This window comes from Myxine glutinosa, chromosome 6 (assembly GCF_964187855.1).
Source record: "Myxine glutinosa chromosome 6, kmMyxGlut1.1, whole genome shotgun sequence".
NCBI lineage: Eukaryota > Metazoa > Chordata > Myxini > Myxiniformes > Myxinidae > Myxine > Myxine glutinosa.
Genome location: NC_136266.1, coordinates 102,688,674 through 102,707,059, shown reverse-complemented (window position 1 = coordinate 102,707,059; position 18,386 = coordinate 102,688,674). Strand labels below are relative to the sequence as shown.

At 45.0% G+C, this 18,386-nt stretch overlaps 1 protein-coding gene and 1 long non-coding RNA gene across 2 annotated transcripts in view; one reads left to right on the top strand and one right to left on the bottom strand.

Moving 5' to 3' along the window:
* The window catches only part of RPH3AL (rabphilin 3A like (without C2 domains)), a 791,901-nt gene that overhangs the window by 577,935 nt on the left and 195,580 nt on the right, over positions 1-18,386 (top strand). The window lies entirely within an intron of this gene.
* On the bottom strand, positions 8,610-15,285 carry LOC144892630 (uncharacterized). Its single transcript, XR_013623833.1, has 2 exons — positions 14,906-15,285; positions 8,610-10,759 (listed from the first exon to the last, which is right to left on the bottom strand). It is a non-coding gene; the product is annotated as an uncharacterized LOC144892630 (long non-coding RNA).

The following is an 18,386-nucleotide window of genomic DNA, read 5'->3' as shown; positions in this document are numbered from 1 at the left end:
TTCTCTGGGCTCCGAGAAAACAGAGATGTAACTCACAAAGAGGAGAGTGTATGCTTAGCCAAACAAACCCATATATTTTATGGGTTTGTGTACATGAGTAATCCAAAGCATGTTTATACAGAGTCATGCGTTGCTGAGATTAAAACAAAATATATATAGTTAACGATAGGTTCATGTCATTCTACTAGCATTACGCAAAAACAAGCGCATGTGGGCGTGGTTTTATGACCAGCCTCGAAAAAAGCACACGTATACAATTTGTTCAGCATGACCTCATTTTAAGCCTTTCCTCATCCAAAACTAAAACGAAGCAAAAACCCTTTATTTACTTTATGAAATAGCATTTTTAGACATCATATAAATCATAACACATTAGCACCCAACGTCTATAACTGAACTTTAGGCAATAACAAATCTACTACTTGACACAACCTCCACACATCCTCAAAACAATAGTTCTTGATGAGGCTCGCTAACACCTTTGCAGAAGCGCCGTGGGGTTCATGTCCATTCCTGTCAACTGAAGGATCAATTGTACAGTTAAAGTCCCCTGCGATACAGGTGAGAGCAGCCGGATCCAGCCCCTCTACAAAGTCCCGCAATGTGGAAAACAATGTTCTTCTTTCTATACGTTCACTTGGTGCATACACATTTACTATAATAAGCTTTTGTGTATTGCAGTAGAACTCCACCGCTATCAAATGTGCCTTATGGACCTCCCTATAAATAACACTCTGAGTGGGAAGCCTGGGACTTAAGGCGATGGCAACACCCGCCTTGGGTGTGGAAACCCCACTCAGCCACCATTGCCCTTTAAAGAGTTTACACCATTCAGCTGCCAAATTGTTTGTGGCATGGGTCTCTTGCAATAGAATGACATCTGCTTTTACCCTCTCCATTGCCTGGATTGCTTGAATTTTTCGTAAGGGGGCACATCCCCCATTGATGTTCAGGGAGGCAATATGTATTTCTTGCGTTGTCATTCTAAGGTGGTAGCTCACCGTCCGCCTGCAATTCCTTATTCACCTTTGTTACTGCTTTACGAAGACGTTGAAATTGAGGCTCCGAGACCATGGGGTCATTTTTCTGTAAAAGAGGTTTCGAAACCTTAATGAAAGCTTGAACATCAGGGAAATGATCTCTAATTACAACATGACGTTGTCTAAACGTTTCGTTTAAGAAATCAATGACCTTCCCTTTCGTCACCTCTGCTTGCCTCACCTGCTCCTTCTGAGACTCACTCAGGGCAGCAAGATTGCATCCTTCCTCATCAGCCTCGACCCCACTCTCACCCAGTGGTGTGTCAGGCACTGGCACCTCATCTGTGTCATTGTCAGCCACCATTGCTGACAATTATTGTTGCGTCTGCATGGCACCAACTACCCCATCGTTGTTGTCAGCCACCGACTTATCAATCTCTTTCTCATCATCCTCCGTTGAGATGAGGGTCCTTAACTGCACGTCGCATGGTGCAGGGTGTCCACCATCACACACGGTGACACGCTCGGTAATGCTTAGATTCTCTTCATCCTGTGAAATGGGCAGATTCCCATCTCTACCTATTGCATTACCATTTTCCGCATGGTCATCAGGTTGGTCTGTATTACCATCTGCCTGCACGAGAACCATTTTGTTTCCTTTTCCTTCATTCTCATCGCTCGCAAGAGAGCGTTTCAAGTTTCTCCTTGACTCGGTCTCCATCAGCTTCACCTCCTCGAAGTCCCTTTGTTCTTGAGGTTGCAGCCTCTCCTCCACATATGGTTACTCCACTACCGTATGGGCTTCTCCACCAGCACCACTGTCACCCGCACACTGGTATTCCGGTGTTGACCTTTTTTCGACACCTGGCTCATCTACAGGGTCGTTCAAGTCATTTACAGAGGGAGGGGGGGGGGCTGCCCCAGCTGCTGTGGCATAACTCTTCCTCACATCAGGACAATACTGCCGAGTGTGTCCGTATGCCCCACATGTATAGCAAATCAAGGTCTCAGTAGCTGCAAAGATCCGGTAATCATGATCTCCTATTTTAAAATTTATAGATATGTTCAGCTGTTTTGCCTCATCCTTTAGTACGACGAAACAAAAACGTCTAAACGACTACATGCTTCAGCCTTCCGTTCCTGGTTCGCAGGGGGACCGTGATAATTCGAGAGACGACAGTCCCATGCTCCCCTATTTTACGTAGGATTTCTTCATTCCTCAGAAAGGACGGAACGTTACTTAAAATAACTTTAACTGCCGGCGTGTCCATGGACGATACCGGGACAAATTGGTCGTTCCCCAACGTTAACCCGTTTTGCACCACGATGTCTGCAAGGCTAACTTGTGACACGAAAACCACCACTTTGTGGTTCATTCGAGACGGAGCACGGATGTTATTCACCCCGATTGCAAGTAGAACATCGTCCATTTGCACGTCTTCCGGCGGAACAAGGCACAGCCCGTGCTTACGCGATAACACTTCATCACTAACACGATCAGCAGTCCTTTGACTATTCCTATTAGCCATTTATCGGCAATAAACTAAACAAACTAAACAGTAACAATGCAATAAACTAACCAAACAAATCAAAATTAGTTAAATAAGTAAATAAATAAATAATCGGCACGATATAACCAACCCACGTTATAAATTAATACAGGTGGCTAACCGTTACCGTGCTGTCTCTCTCTCCCTCTCTTGCCTCAAGAGCAGAAAGGAAACATGGAGAAAACGTCACAAACTCGTACAAAGGACACAAATGGAGTGAAAGGAGGATAGGAAAGACCACCAACACAGCACCGTACTCACAGCTCAACAGCCGGGGAGAGAGAGAGAGAGAGAGAGAGAGAGAGAGAGAGAGAGAGAGAGACAGACAGAGAGAGAGAGAGAGAGAGAGAGAGAGAGACAGAGACAGAGACAGATAAAGAGACAGAGAGAGAGAGAGAGAGAGAGAGAGAGAGACCTTTTTTGACTTTTGAAGTCCTTTTATTATCAAAATAATACAAAAAGAATGTATTTATATCTTTAAACCAATCATAAATACATGAAAAAGCAATGAAACGAAAAGGTTACAGAAGTATCACGGCACACAATTTGCCAAAATAAAACATTAACTTTATACAACCTACAAAAATATTACCAGTTGGTTCTCACGAACCTCACACAACCCTTCATGACACCAAGTATTGGTGAATTCATCAAGATTGTTTGCATCCTTATAGAAACAAAACTCTAGTTTAAGTCTTGCTGACACGAGGGCATTGAAAAACAACATTACATTACATTCCCCGGCAGGTTTACCGTTCAATTTCTCCCTTCTTGAGAGATATATTGCCAGCTTGGCTGTTGCGACAAGAAACCTCATTAACATATTTTCCTTGCTTGACTTGGCATTAAAGCCGAAAATAAAAGAACGCAACGAGAAAACAACCTTCATTCTGTGTGCCACAAGATTAAACCACCGAAACAAAGGAACCAATCTCACACAATTAATGAAGGCGTGGAACACGTCCTCCGTACATATGCAGAATGGGCAACATGTGGATGTAGGAGAGAAATGGTTGATTAACTTATTGGAGGGGACTATCCAGTGGATCAGTCTCCATTGGAGATCACCAGATCTTTTACTTATGAGCTTGCTATACATGGAGTTCCATACAGGTTCAGAGGGGGGTCCCACAGGCAACAGTCTCTTCCACCGGATTACTCCATTTAGCGGCGTATCCCCCAGCAGTAACTTGACACATGACTTGTATAGCTCTTTACTGCTAGTCTCTTGAAAGGGGCTTATCCCCATGCTAACCGGGGGTAAGTCTTCCAACTTGAAGTGCACCAGTAACCCAGGAAAAACCCACTCATCGTGCAATGGTTCGAGCTCGTGGGACCAGCATACTCTAAGCCGTACCCCTATTCGTATCACCTCTCTCAACACTTTTGCAGTCACTCTTTCGGACCGAATTCCTGCTAGCTCGGCTACTTCTCGAGCTGATTTCCACCCGCAACCTGAAACTTGCCGGAGGTGCCATACTTTTGTGATGCCGGCAATTATGAAATGCTGGCAGAGGTCCCTACTTTTGGGTATGTTTGGGAAAAGCCAATTGCAGAACAAAGGCTCTTGTGCAAACATATGGATGTCGTAGTTGTCTTCTTGATGGCACACTGTGAGGTTCTGCCAAGCATTCAACACACTCTGATAAAAAACAGGAAGAGGAGATGTGTCAACTTGTTGAAGCAGGACCAAGAAACATTCGCGGCCATATCCCAGCCCGCCAACTTGCCGCAAAATGTGGGTGGCCAAAACATGGTTTGGTAATTGTTCTTTCACCAAAAGTTTTTGCACAGTGCATAGCCGAAAGGCCATTATGCGGCTCCTGATGTCGACCATACTCTGGCCACCTTCGGCCAATGGAAGGCATACAACATTTGGCCGTAACCAGTGATGCCCTCCCCAAAAGAACTCCAACAGTTGCCTTTGCACTTCCTTCACCAAGCCTTCTGGTGGTTGCAGGCAGATGAATCTGTGCCACAAGAAGGAGGTGACGAGGTTCTTGACTACCAAAACTCGGCCCTTATACGAAAGGTGAGGCAGGGCTCTCCTCCATCTACTCAATCTCTTTTTTACGCGTTCAGCGACACCTTCCCAGTTTTTCTGGCCGTACTGTGGGGATCCAAGGAACACTCCAAGATAGCGAACACCTCCATCCACCCACTTTAAACTTGCAGGAAGGTGTATTGGCAGGTCTTGCGCCATTCTAGATGCACTGTCCCTGACAGAGGGAACCCATAGCGCTTTGCTCTTTTCCCAGTTTCACTTCAACGAGGAAGCTAAACCAAACAAATGTAGGCACTTAGCCAGAGCTGCAATGTCGTTATTGTTTTTAACAATGATTGCAACATCATCAGCATACGCCGATACGACAACTGGAGGATGATCAGGAGATATACTCATTCCAGAAACGTTATTCCTTAGTAACACGAGAAGTGATTCCATTACAAGGGTGAACAGTAAGCCGGAGACGGGGCAACCTTGCCTTACCCCCCTTTGAACCTGTATGGGAGAACAAAGCTCATTGTTCACCTTAACTAAACTGAATATATTGTTGTACAATAAAGCAATATAAGTTCTGAAATTATCTCCAAATCCACAGGCTTCAAGCACATGATTCAAAAAGACATGATCGATGCTATCAAAAGCCTTTTCTAAATCAAGAAAAATTATACCAAAGTCATTCTGCACACAGTTGCCATCTATGAGATCTCTAATGAAAAATATGTTATCATACATAGATCTACCTGGAATACAATAACTCTGATCAGGGTGAACCAAATCGCAAATTACCCTTTTAGTTCGATTCGCCAGAACTTTTGAAAGGATTTTATAATCAGTGCATAGTAGAGAAACAGGTCTCCAATTCTTCATTTGTCGCAAATCACCAGCCTTTGGAAGAAGGGACATCACCGCTCTTCTCAAACTTAAAGGCAATTCTCCATGAGTCAGTGATGATTCAAGAACATGCATCAGTTCTGGACCTAATAGTTCCCAAAATTCCACATAAAATTCAGCCGGCAGACCATCGATTCCAGGGGCTCTTCCCGAGTCCATTCCAGCCAGGGCTTGCGTTAACTCCTCGAGCGTAATTGGCGAGTCCATATCCAGCCGCTGGGACTCGGTTAACGAGGATAGGTGAGAGGTTAAAAGTCTCATTGTTTCATCACAAACAACCTGTTTTGAAAACAGTTTGGAAAAGAAGTCCTGAACACATAACCGTCTGTCTCTGGGATTTACAACGACAGCTCCGCCAGGATTAATTACAGAAAAAATGTTCTTGGGTGCTTTACTGACAGAGTCCAGACGAAAAAAAGCTTTACTAGGGGTATCTAAAACCTTTAAGTTCTTAACCCTTAGTCTGAGCAACAACCCTGCTGCTTTCTCCTGGATTAACTCTCTCAGCTGAGTCTTCTTTTCTAGTAATAACTGGAAGTTTCTTGCATTATTATTTTTAGCAAGTTTACCTTCGAGCTGTACAATGTCAGCTTCCAAACAAGTCATTGTTATATTCTTAACATTTGTAATGTTTGCTCTAAACTGTTGACAAAACACCCGAATCTGGGCTTTCGTATTGTCCCACCAAAGATTAACTGAAGAAAAAGAGGGCTTTCTTTGGATTTGATTAGCCCAGAAAACTTGGAAGGCTTCTTTAAATAGACCATCTTCTAGAAGACTGGTATTAAATTTCCAGTATGCACTTTTATTTATTGACTGAGGAAAAAGAAACCCCATGGTTACTAAATGATGGTCTGAGAATATTGACGGAAAATAATCTGGAGAGACTATAGCGTTTCTAAAAGGTGAGTTTATATACCATCGGTCGAGTCTCGCAAAGGACACTCTTCCTCTGGTGATGCGGCTCCAGGTGAACTGAGGTTCATTGGGGAAAAGTACCCTCCATACATCTAGCAAACCAACCCGAGAAAGGAAAAGGGATAAATCAATACATGATTCGGGATGAGGTTCTGCCGAGTTCCTGTCCATTACAGGTTCAAAGGTACAGTTAAAATCACCCCCGATACACACACATTGGTTTAGATCAACTGTCTGCAGGTGATTAATCACAGACGCAAAGAAAGCTTTCCGTTCTGTGCTCTCACTTGGTGCGTACACATTGAATAATGTGAAATGGAAATTATTAACCTCCAGTTCAAGAGAGCTGAATCGGCCTTTAACAATCTCCTGGAAGAGGATTGACTCAGGTACTAGCCCTGGTCGAAGTACGAAAGCAACACCTGCCGAAAAGGAAGACAGGTTGCTAAAAAAGCACTGTCCCCCAAAAACGCGACACCAATCATATTCTACGTTTTGGGTGATGTGCGTTTCCTGCAGTAAAAGTACATCGACATTTTTGCGCCGAAACAAACTTTGCACTTGAGCTTGGCGGTTTGGGTTTGCACCTCCACCGTTAATGTTCAAGGTGCCAAAGGTAATTTGCTTCATTCCTTATCAAAAGGTTTGATTGGGTGTTGCGAAATCTCAAGACTGGCTTTTGTAATAAATTTCCTGAGTCGGTGAAATTGTGACCTTGTTAGTGGAAATTCTTTGCCCTTTCTTGTTATTTCCTTTGCTGATTGAATAAATGAACCTAAATCAGGAAATGTATCCCTGATAACTACATTTCGCTGTCTATAGGTTTCATTCAGAAAGGAGAGTACGAGTTGAGGAGATATCATTGGCTGACTCAACTGAGACTGAGACAACTCAGGCACCTCCTCATCCTCATCAGATTCCGACAAGTCTGACAAGGTCCCTCCAGGATCGAGGATGTCGGCCTCCGTGGTCACTATGGGAATTGTCAGTATCTCTGGGGATTCGCTGGAGAGCTCCACTGTGCAAACCACGATGCCATGGTGATATTTGTGCTCGTCAGAAGTTGAAGCCTCGGTTTCATCCTCTTGTGGAGCACAATCTACCGAATCGATGAGCGACTCGGTGACACAGTTTTGAATCTGCATCGGTAGAGCAGCACTGCAGAGGGATGAGTCAGTCACTGTCTGCTCGTTCACAGTGACTGATGTCAATGATCGTAATGGTTCGTTCGAGGGTTTATCAACGTATTCAGCGTTGCAACTTATTTCACCCATATAGCAATTTGCGTCCACAGAGTTTGTACACAAACTTTCAGACATATTATCCTCAATTGCAGCACCCGATTCACCATCCTTTTTTTCAAACCCGATGGAAGCATGAGGAACACATTGAGGTGTGTGTTCAGCTACACTGGCCTTCTCCAATACCACCTTTTTTGGATTACTGGTAGAAAAATTATCAACCGACGCCCTTCGTTTTTTAGAACCAATAATAGGGTCCTCCTCCATTCCTTCACTACATGAGGGAATCGCAGCAAAGGTTGTGCGAGTTGGGGTCGCTTCGGTTTCTGTGACAGGAAGTGAAATGCGATCGTTTTCTAGACTCGGGATATGCGCATCGATGCTACTATTGTTCGTCTCACTGCAGGAGGGAACAGCAGGAACCGGCAAACTCACAGGATTAACTCCAGTCGGTTGAATAGGAACACGAGTATTATCATTTTTACAATCGGTGTATGCGTGGCCATTTTCCCCACACTTTGAACACAAAACCTTGGGACAAAAACGTTTAACGTGACCAAAGGCTCCACAGTGAAAACATGTTAGTGAGGCTGACGAGGCGTACATTTGATACTCCCGATCGTCGGATTTTACTTTAAATGAAATATTTAACCCTGTATCATCACCACGATCGGGAAGTACCATGTAAACTTGGCGACGGAAACTCATAACGTGTTTTATCCTCTCGTCTCGGCTCTTCAGAGGGATCATGGACATTCTTGACACAGCTGTTCCATAACGAGAAAGGACTGACATTAGTTTGTCGTTTGATATAAATGGTGGTACGTTTGATACAACGATTTTCATCACTGGAGTATCCATGGGGGACGCTAACATAAAAACACCACCTTCTGTGGTTAAACCTGCACTCACGACGTCGTGAACAAAGTTTTCTTCGGACAGGAAAATAACAACTTTTTGATTCATTCGTGAGGCAGCTCGGACATGCTCGTCTCGGGAATCGAACCATGTTCCACACCTTGAGTTCAAGGAATAACAAGCATTTATTGATGAACCAAGTACACAGCGCTGTGGAGGGTGTAAGGGTTATACAATTCAATTGAACAGCATAATTCCAGACACTCCTGAGTTCCTTACAGAAAGAACTTCCTTATATACTTGCAGAGTGTGATAAAAATCTCCGCTAATTTTGGCAAGTTTCAGCAGTATAATACACAATGGGGGAAACGTTGACCAGTACCCCCACCAATGTCCTATCTTCTTTGGCATGAGCAAAGGGCAAGATGCGGGAGGGAGAAAGAGCACCGTGACATTCTCAAAACTTATCTTCCATGTTGGCTTTTGGTCAAGGACAGACAGACGCGTTTTCACTAGGGGTCTAACGGAGCAAGCGGTTTCACTATCTTTCTACATTTTTTGGCACAGTTGGACAATAAAACATAGTTCAAAACAAGAGGGAATATGGTAAGCTTAATCCTTTTCACAAAGCATCCATTATTAACTGCAAACCACAATTACATAAGGCACAATAAAAGGCATGATCTCGACATTCCCCCATTTGGTCTCTACGAGACTACGTATCACAGAGACCAGGCCACATCGGCTTTATTTGCAAAGCAAAAGAGTATAGTGTTATATGTGGCCACATCGGGCTTTATTGAGTGTTGTATGTGTGTCCTCCAAGGGCATGCCACGCACATAAAGTACCTTGCATGCATGTTTGAAAGGTGTCATGTTGTGCGTGTTTGGAACATGAAGACTCAGAACATGAAAGTCTATTAACGTTTCGGATCCACAACGAAGGCCTCTGGTCCAGATGAGGTTCTGCTCTGCCAGGGGGCCAACAACCTCCCCTGCGGAACTTGCTCCCCCCACCCTTTGCAGATGCGGTCCTTGCAGATCTTCGAAGTTAATCAACGATCATGCCCATGAGATCTCTCATGTGCTGCTGTTCTGGGGAATACATAATGTTGTCAGTATCTTGTGTCTCATGTTCCTGGTCAGGGTACAGAGCGTTAAAAATCCGAATCACTTGAAGCAAAGAGATCCAAAGCATTTGAAGCAAAGAGAGGGACTTCCTTTATGTCAAAGTCTCCCATGGACGCCTGGTCGGCTTGCGGGTCTAGGATATCCATGTCGGGTCCCTCGACTGCCAGACCCAGCGTCGCAATCAGATCCATAGTTGGGTCGGAAGGGGGTGTACAGCTGTGAGCTTGTAATACATAAGAGGCGTTAGCCAGTACACGCAAGGGGTTTACCACACAAGTATCACAGTCATCACAAACATCAATACAGGCATCAGCCAGTTCCCACAAGGGATTTTCAACACAAGTATCACAGTCATCACAAAAATCAATACAATCTTCTGAAGCGCCGGTCACATCTGCCTTGTTGTAGGACCCATTCAGGTCGACGGCCTCTGTGGTCAAGATCATGGTCTTCCGACGGCGGTTTCTTCATCGTCCATCCTGAAAAATACTTTCTTACACACACCATGGTCAAATTCCTAGCCCCCCGTCCCACCAATTGGCATTTAGTTACCTTATCTCTCAGATGGTTGGCTTATTCATAGCCGCATTTCCTGTGTCGTGTCTGGAAATTTAAATGCCATATTTACTTTCACCAATTTCCGAAAATGCCTTCCTTTTAATCATCTTCCCTACATCTAATAATACATGATTTACCAACCATTTCCCCCCCATTTGGTCAATGGAAATAATCGGTATTCTCCCCTTCAAAATTTCACTGTTATCCTATCAATACCTGGACATTTTTTCCCTTCCTTCCTAGATACGCGAATTTCACACCAGTATAAACCCACTGGAAAAATTATCTGAAAAATAACGAAATCGTCTCCAAGTTCTCTAGCTAATCTCCATCCGCAATCGCCAACTTTACCCTCCTATGCATTTTGCCTTAGGTTTTAGAACCTAGAGTCTACTAAAACAACAACTAGCCTCCCAAAGCCATTTCCCTGCAAGAGCGGAGGTTAGCCTTGCGGTCCACATGACAATCTTCTTCATTTTGCTCTATCACCTCCCTTTGAGCAATAATTCAATTGATGTGATTCCCACATACCTGGTGGAGTTTGTTCACCTGGTCTGCAGAGCCGTGATCCAATCTTCACCAGCCCCCAATCACCTCCTCGATTGGGGTCATTCTGCATGTAGCAATCTAACACAACGTTTTTAAACTTTACATTCATTGGTCCCCCCATTTGCAAGCCAACCCCTTGTATCACCTTCTTATCTCAAAAACAACAGTCCATAACTAACCACTTTCCTTTATTTCCTGTCTTTTCCATTAACATTTTACAACCTTTTCCTCTACTTCCTCAACAATTCCTGCAGTCACCTGTCATTGACAAATAATCCATCTGAGTCGACTTTCCAATCCAATCATCTTTGCACTTTCCACGACCTTCTTCACACTTCCTCCCAAACCTTTCCTTCAGACACAACCCACATGAGTTATGAATACAATTTCCCCTTTCAGGCGCATGTCTAGCCACTCACAAAGTGTCCACAAGACAATGTCACCATATTTCACACCTCAGCTCTCGAGACCACCCAGGGGTCCCTTGAGAGATGCATCCTAATGTTAATCAGCTCTCGAGAGCTCAATTTTGAACAGGGGTAAACCCAGCAATACTCAATTCTGCCAAGCAAGAGGCCAGAGCAGTATCACTCCCTCTTCCCTCTGCCCACCATAACTGGCAGACAGACAATGGCGAGCCACAAGCCCCAACCCTACAAGGCTCCAGCTCCCATCCAAAGGACACAAACTCCCTCAGACTGGCATAATCTCTTTGCCAGCTTATGTACGAACCAATATTGCAAACAAATAGTTTTTCAAACAAAACTCAGTTGTCACCCTATTGCATCATATTGGCAGAATTTACTTCAGCTCTCTACCACTCTTGTGTCGAGTGGTGCCCCAAAATGACATTGCACGAACCCTTTCAATACCTGTCTAAACCTACTGCCATTTAACGACGCTTCCCAGATGACGGTTCCCCATACACTATTCTGGCACAAAATTGTTGCATCCCACAGATGCCACGATTATTTGAACAAACTCATTTTCCTAATCCACCTTTTCAATTTTCATTTCAATTTAAAGTTAATCCAATGTCCTCTAATACCTCTCTTAGCATCCCATGCACCTGTTGCAGACACCTGTTTTAGCCTCTGGCCCAATAGCTGCCCAATAAACAAATAATAAAAAGAAAATAACCTGATCTATTTATTGAAATAGACCTAATTCTCATGTTGGTCAATTTTTTCACCCACTGTGACTCTCGCGTCAATCCTGCCATTTCCAACCACATTTCCAGCGAGGATGATGTCACTATTTCACACCTTTCCTCCCTTGAACAGCGGGAGTCCTCCATGAGATGCATTCCGATGTAAATCACTTCAAAGTACCCGAATAGCCCTTCCTGGAATCGCACCTTTAACATTACCGGCACCGCCCTTTCTTGGTTCAAATCCTACCTCTGACAGACACAAATCCACTGCTCAACTCTATCTTGACGGACTGCATCACTGAAATAAAATCCTGGCTTCAAATCAACATTCTCAAACTTAACTATGATAAATCTGAAATAATCGCATCATCTTCCTTCGAACTCAGAGCACACTGACCAGTATACATCAAACATTGGATTCATATTTCCACAGACCTCCACCACTCTGTTAAATCCTAAACATGCCCAATGGGCAATCCCCTCTGCTCAGGGCTGCAAAATGCTGGATTCTAACCTTCCCAAACACAGCTCTTGTCCGCCAGGCTGCAAATTCAAAGCATTTTCAGTCCCCCTTTTTTTCCATACAGTAGCCAGTGTAAGCCAGCCAAACATAAACAAAGAGGTTCCAGCGAGCTGTGACCTCCATAACTCTAAACAACTCCACTGGCACTTTTTAAAACAAACTTTCCCAGTCACTTACTAAAATAAAGTGCAGCTCTTGTCCGTAGATATACGTTAACCAAGATTACATGAGACTTGACAACAATAGTACTGCCCCGTGGAACAAGGCATCAGAGACAACTCCCCTCCACCTTGACTTACCCCAGGTAGAATTTGGCTACTTACAGAGAAAGTACCTGCACAACACATTTACAAACCAATTCGTCCCCTCGCATTAGGGGACATCACAAATGTTCCACCACAATTCACAGCAGGTGACCACCCACCTGCCTTCTGTCGAAGTCCAGTTCAATTTTCTGAGTTTCCATTCTCAGACAGACAGACAGACAGACGAACCCCCAACGTACTAACAGGATGGTCTCACAGAGGCCATTCCATTCAAATCTGTAGGCTGCCACGATTCTTCCCGCCAGGACACACCATCATAGTCACCATAGTCACACGACATGTCAGCAGACACAGTGAATGACATTCGACACCATAACTGACACCGCAGACACTGCTCCTCCTTGGTCCATATTTGCAGACGCAGTCAGACACACCCAGTCGGACAGACAGACTGGCTCCACATTACAACTGCAAACATCCGAAATGACAACAGCTAACACCAAATATTTATTGTCCCCCTTTCAGGGAAGTCAAATCATCAACCACCATTAAAGCACAAAACAGAAAACGACCATATACTCAGAGTATACACCATATACTCAGAGTGAGACCCGAAAATCAAGCAGACAGACCGACAATCGAACCTGTCTTTCGACACTGCCGAACGACAAGTCTGCAGACACTGAGGGAGTGACTTTCGACCCCCAGTAAATACCGCGGACACCGCTTTGGTCCGCACCTGCAACTCCATCACGCGCCTCCAACTTCTTTCTCGGCGCATCGATCAACACAAATGTACCGACGCATCTTATATTCTACACATTGCTATCCCACCTTTCGCCACAGTCCCATCACAAACAATGTATCTCTCGCGGCATGCATGGCGGGAATCACACTCGTATTGCACCAACATGGAATTCGAGCACATTCCATAGTTGCGAAAATATTGTGCTGGACAAGACATTATTATCATCGACTTGCGCTTTCACACGCATGGCAAAGTCCACGGATGTACAAAGTCAAAGTGCCCTCTCCATTAATTGATCCACACTGTACCTCGGCACACATCCTCAGATAATTAAATACATGTTTTAATCCAAGCGTGCATCCTCGCACCAGCTCCACCACCACCTTCCAACCACCGCAGGTGCACCTGAACTCCATGGCACACCCGCAACTCCCTCAAAATCAGTGTTCAAAGACATGACTCCATGGACAGCCAGAAAGTCAGACAAATACAGACACACACACAGAGAGATAGACACAGGTGGGTTATCGCCTGCATTCTGTACAAATTCCATGTTCCTGTCCATAAGTTGGCCCATCAAGTGTAACCCCTTTCACGAAACCTTTTCTGAGGGTCAAATGTAACAGACAGACAGACCGGCAAATAGGCAGGGGCAAACCCCGAGGCCCCAGACACCATCACCACACACATACCCTGCATCACATAGGAGTATCAACATTTGTCATAGGAGTATCAACTTAAAATATCCACCCGCTCTGGTCCTCCAGAGCTGAGGAAACCAGCCAACCTGAGCCCGACAGCAAATGCCATATGTCTTCGTCTCAAATCGAGGGCAAAATTTCACAATGGCAAACAATTAATATATTGTCCACATTCATCTTGGTCACCCCAACCCATCCTGGCTCTCCCAAGAGCTCCGTGTCCGGACAGACAGACAGATAAACAGACCGGGTGAAACCATAACCATCCATCCTTTCGATTGGACTCACGCCAGCATCACATGTCATTCTTGCCTTCATTCAACGCATTCTGCCATCCTAAGTCGGCCAAATACAAGCCCCGGCCATGCCGTTGAATAAACACCCAGTCGGTTGACAGCCTATCATTTTTGACTTTTACTCCCATTCTCACTTGCTACATCTGGAGAGCCGTTAATGTGGGGATGTAATTGAACACTTGTTTTAAAGCCCTGTCTACACATGCTCTCCATAACATACTCATTATTCCCTGCCAATTTTCCCCAGCAGACTGAGTCCCACATGGCATCTCAAAATCTAAACTGATACCTCTTATTTCTTCCTAAATGTACTCATCCGGATTGCCCAACGCCCGCAGGCAATTTGGGGAACCCCTTGTCAATCAATGACACACATCAATGACACACACACAATAAACACAAATACACGCTGCAATGACAGATCATTCATTCCCTTATACACACATACCATGTGACTGACCCTTTATTCTCCATACAATACAGTATAAATTCATGCACACTCATGCACACTCCAATCCTACCTACCTGTGAACTTACCTGGCTCCTTGCTGTGAGCCGATCCATCCCTTGGTTTCTACCTGGATTTCTTTCTTCCTGTGCTTTTGAAGTCTCAGCACTTCTCCTGCCTTTCTCCTATCTGGTACCTGCGCTTTTCTGATTCCAGTTTAATTTATCCTTCTCCAAAAATCACATAAACATTTCCTATTTCCACATATAAGAAATAACCAATATCTCCCTTGAGATACAAAACAAAACGCTTCCAACTCTAGCATCCCAAAGTCTTCCTTGGAAGCATGCTCGACAATGCAGCACTGCTTCCACTCAGCACACAACATACATGTGCTCACTCCAACACATCACTTCAAGCTACCTCATCACTCGCATTGTTCACACACACGAATGCGTCTCCTGCTTGTGCACAGCATGGTCCGCATTCCTGTCTCGATTCTGTCCCACCTCGCTGTTCCCAGCGAGGCAGCTACTCCGTTGCCCCGGCAACCTGCCTGCATGTCTCGGCTCGCGTGTTTACAGCTGGATTCCACACACCTCGTACATTATAATCCTCTCTGTTTTATTTCTCCAGATCTAACCTCATCTTTTGTCCAGAAAGAGCTAATACTTGACCTACCTATAGCATATTGTCAGAACTCCTTCCTTTGGGTAAAAACTGCACCGGATGTGCATGCCTTAAATCCTGAGACGGGACAAAGAAGGCCTTGAAGGGGGGGGGGGGGGGGGGGGAGGGTTTATCAGATACACACATCCAGTGCGTAGCTTAACTTAAAATACTCATCGTCCTACCTTCCTTGGGCTAGTCCCTCCAGCGGGTCGAAGGTCGGGCCGCCCCCCGATCTGTAATACCCTTCTCTTAACACAGTACTATTACTCCGACATACCTTAATCTCCCTTAAGATATTTAATTAACGTGCACGGAACATTTTCCCGTCCATGCGCCCAGGCGGTCGCTTCCAGCGCACGGCAGCACGACCCCCATTTGCAAGAAGCAGCTCGTGATGCGTACAAGGCGCAAGGAAGCGCCCCGAGGCCATCCACCGAAAAATCCTGCCTTCTAGTTTACCGCGCCGATATTTCCCTCATCCGGTCCTCCCGCGGTGCTAACTCGCGGTCAATGCTTATATAGCGCTTCTAACTTGTCTAACTTATCACCCATGCCAGGGCTTTCCTAAAGGGGTTCTCCCTTCTTAACTTAGCTTAACACTTATCCTGGCCATCCTCCTTGGGTCCCCTCCGTTAGTCCGCAGCCAATACTTTCTCTGGTTACTATCAACCCCATCAACTCCATCTCGTCTCCAGACTGCCCTGCCTGGGAAGTTCTTGGCTTTACCAAGAAGTCCCCCCTTTTTGCTAACTGACCCCCATTTCTTGGTTCATCAATAGACAACTTGTTACCCGAGCCAAATAGGCCTGTACTTACACACCAGATTCCAATTTGTTCGTGATCCAAGCACGGAACGACGAAATGGAAGACAGACAGCCTGAGTGAGTGAACGGAGCTCAATTTGGAAAGACCCCTTAGTATGAAAACTCACGTTAATCGAATCAGTGCTGGCCAGCCTCTCCGCTGAGTCCCCACAGGGTCTGCCTCCCAAATATCGCTCAGAGTCGGATCCCACTTCTGACACCAGATCTCGGGAATCGAACCATGTTCCACACCTTGAGTTCAAGGAATAACAAGCATTTATTGATGAACCAAGTACACAGCGCTGTGGAGGGTGTAAGGGTTATACAATTCAATTGAACAGCATAATTCCAGACACTCCTGAGTTCCTTACAGAAAGAACTTCCTTATATACTTGCAGAGTGTGATAAAAATCTCCGCTAATTTTGGCAAGTTTCAGCAGTATAATACACAATGGGGGAAACGTTGACCAGTACCCCCACCAATGTCCTATCTTCTTTGGCATGAGCAAAGGGCAAGATGCGGGAGGGAGAAAGAGCACCGTGACATTCTCAAAACTTATCTTCCATGTTGGCTTTTGGTCAAGGACAGACAGACGCGTTTTCACTAGGGGTCTAACGGAGCAAGCGGTTTCACTATCTTTCTACATTTTTTGGCACAGTTGGACAATAAAACATAGTTCAAAACAAGAGGGAATATGGTAAGCTTAATCCTTTTCACAAAGCATCCATTATTAACTGCAAACCACAATTACATAAGGCACAATAAAAGGCATGATCTCGACACTCGCACCCGATTATTTTCCCCACTGCGAGTACCACATCCTCAGTGAGGACTCCTTCTGGTGGAACACACACAAATGCATGCTTCCTCGTTAGGCTATCGAACGCCTCTAACCGAGAGCGTGCATTCGCCATACCAGCGAATTCAACACCCCCCACTTGTCTGAACCGGACAAGAAGGTATCAAACCTAAATAATCGAACTAAAGTAAGTAATAAACGTGCATTATAAGCACAAAAATGGCTTACAAAACGCCGTCAAAGCCAGTAGGCCGCACCCAAAATGGGCCCGCTCTCAATCCTCTCTCTCTCGAAGACAAAGGTGTAGAACGGATGAAAACAAAATGCCAAAGTACACAGGATAGGAAGGAGAGGGAGGGGGGGGGGCAGGGGAGGAGGAAAACTCACAAAGAACTCACTACAACACAGAGCAGTTGCTCACAGCCGCCATGATGCCACACCCACCACAAACTGCCGAGAGAGAGAGAGAGAGAGAGAGACTTTTGTGTCCTTTTATTATAAACAATGTAAAGGCATTTCACAAGCAGTTGTAAAAAAAAACACAGCAACCAGTTTAAACAAATTGCATAAGGATCATGAAGGCACCACAAAAAGAGCAAAGGGTATTTAAAAGAAACCAGCAAATATACAAAAAATATATATTTTACAAACCAAAGGGGAAGACACAAACAAAACCACAACCAATTTTAAAGGAAATGCTCATGCAAGAGCTATGAACACATCAAGAGCAAATTAAGCGTTTGATTAAATTAAGTGAAAAATTGAGAAAGGGAAAGAGAGGGGGGGGGGGAGAGAGAGAAGGGGAGAGAAAGAGGGGGAGAGAGGGAGGGAGAGAGAGAGGGAGGGAGAGGGAGAAAGAGAGGGTGACTTTTTTAAATTTTCGCACAGTGAAGAGAGGGAGACCAGGAGATAAACCTCGCACAACCAGTAGCCGGGAGCGACAGAGCATCCGTGTCCTTCCCAACCGTGTTCCTTTCTGAATGCACCATGTAACACGTCACCATGTTCACTGCTGGAGGAGTTTGTGAACGCATCACATCATAACGCTTTTCCGATATGTTTTCCTTGATGAACTTGGGGACTTGTGAGCCACTCCAGAGGTGTTGGAAAAAGGCCGATCGTAATGGGCAAGTGCTCCGTCTTGGAGGTGCTCCATCTTGGAGGTACGCCATCTTGCAGGCATGCAATGTTGCAGGTTATCCATCTTGCAGGTCATCCATCTTGCAGGTGCCCCATCTTGTCGGTTCTCCATCTTACAGGTGCTCCATCTGTATGACGCTTTGGAGTTGCAAGCT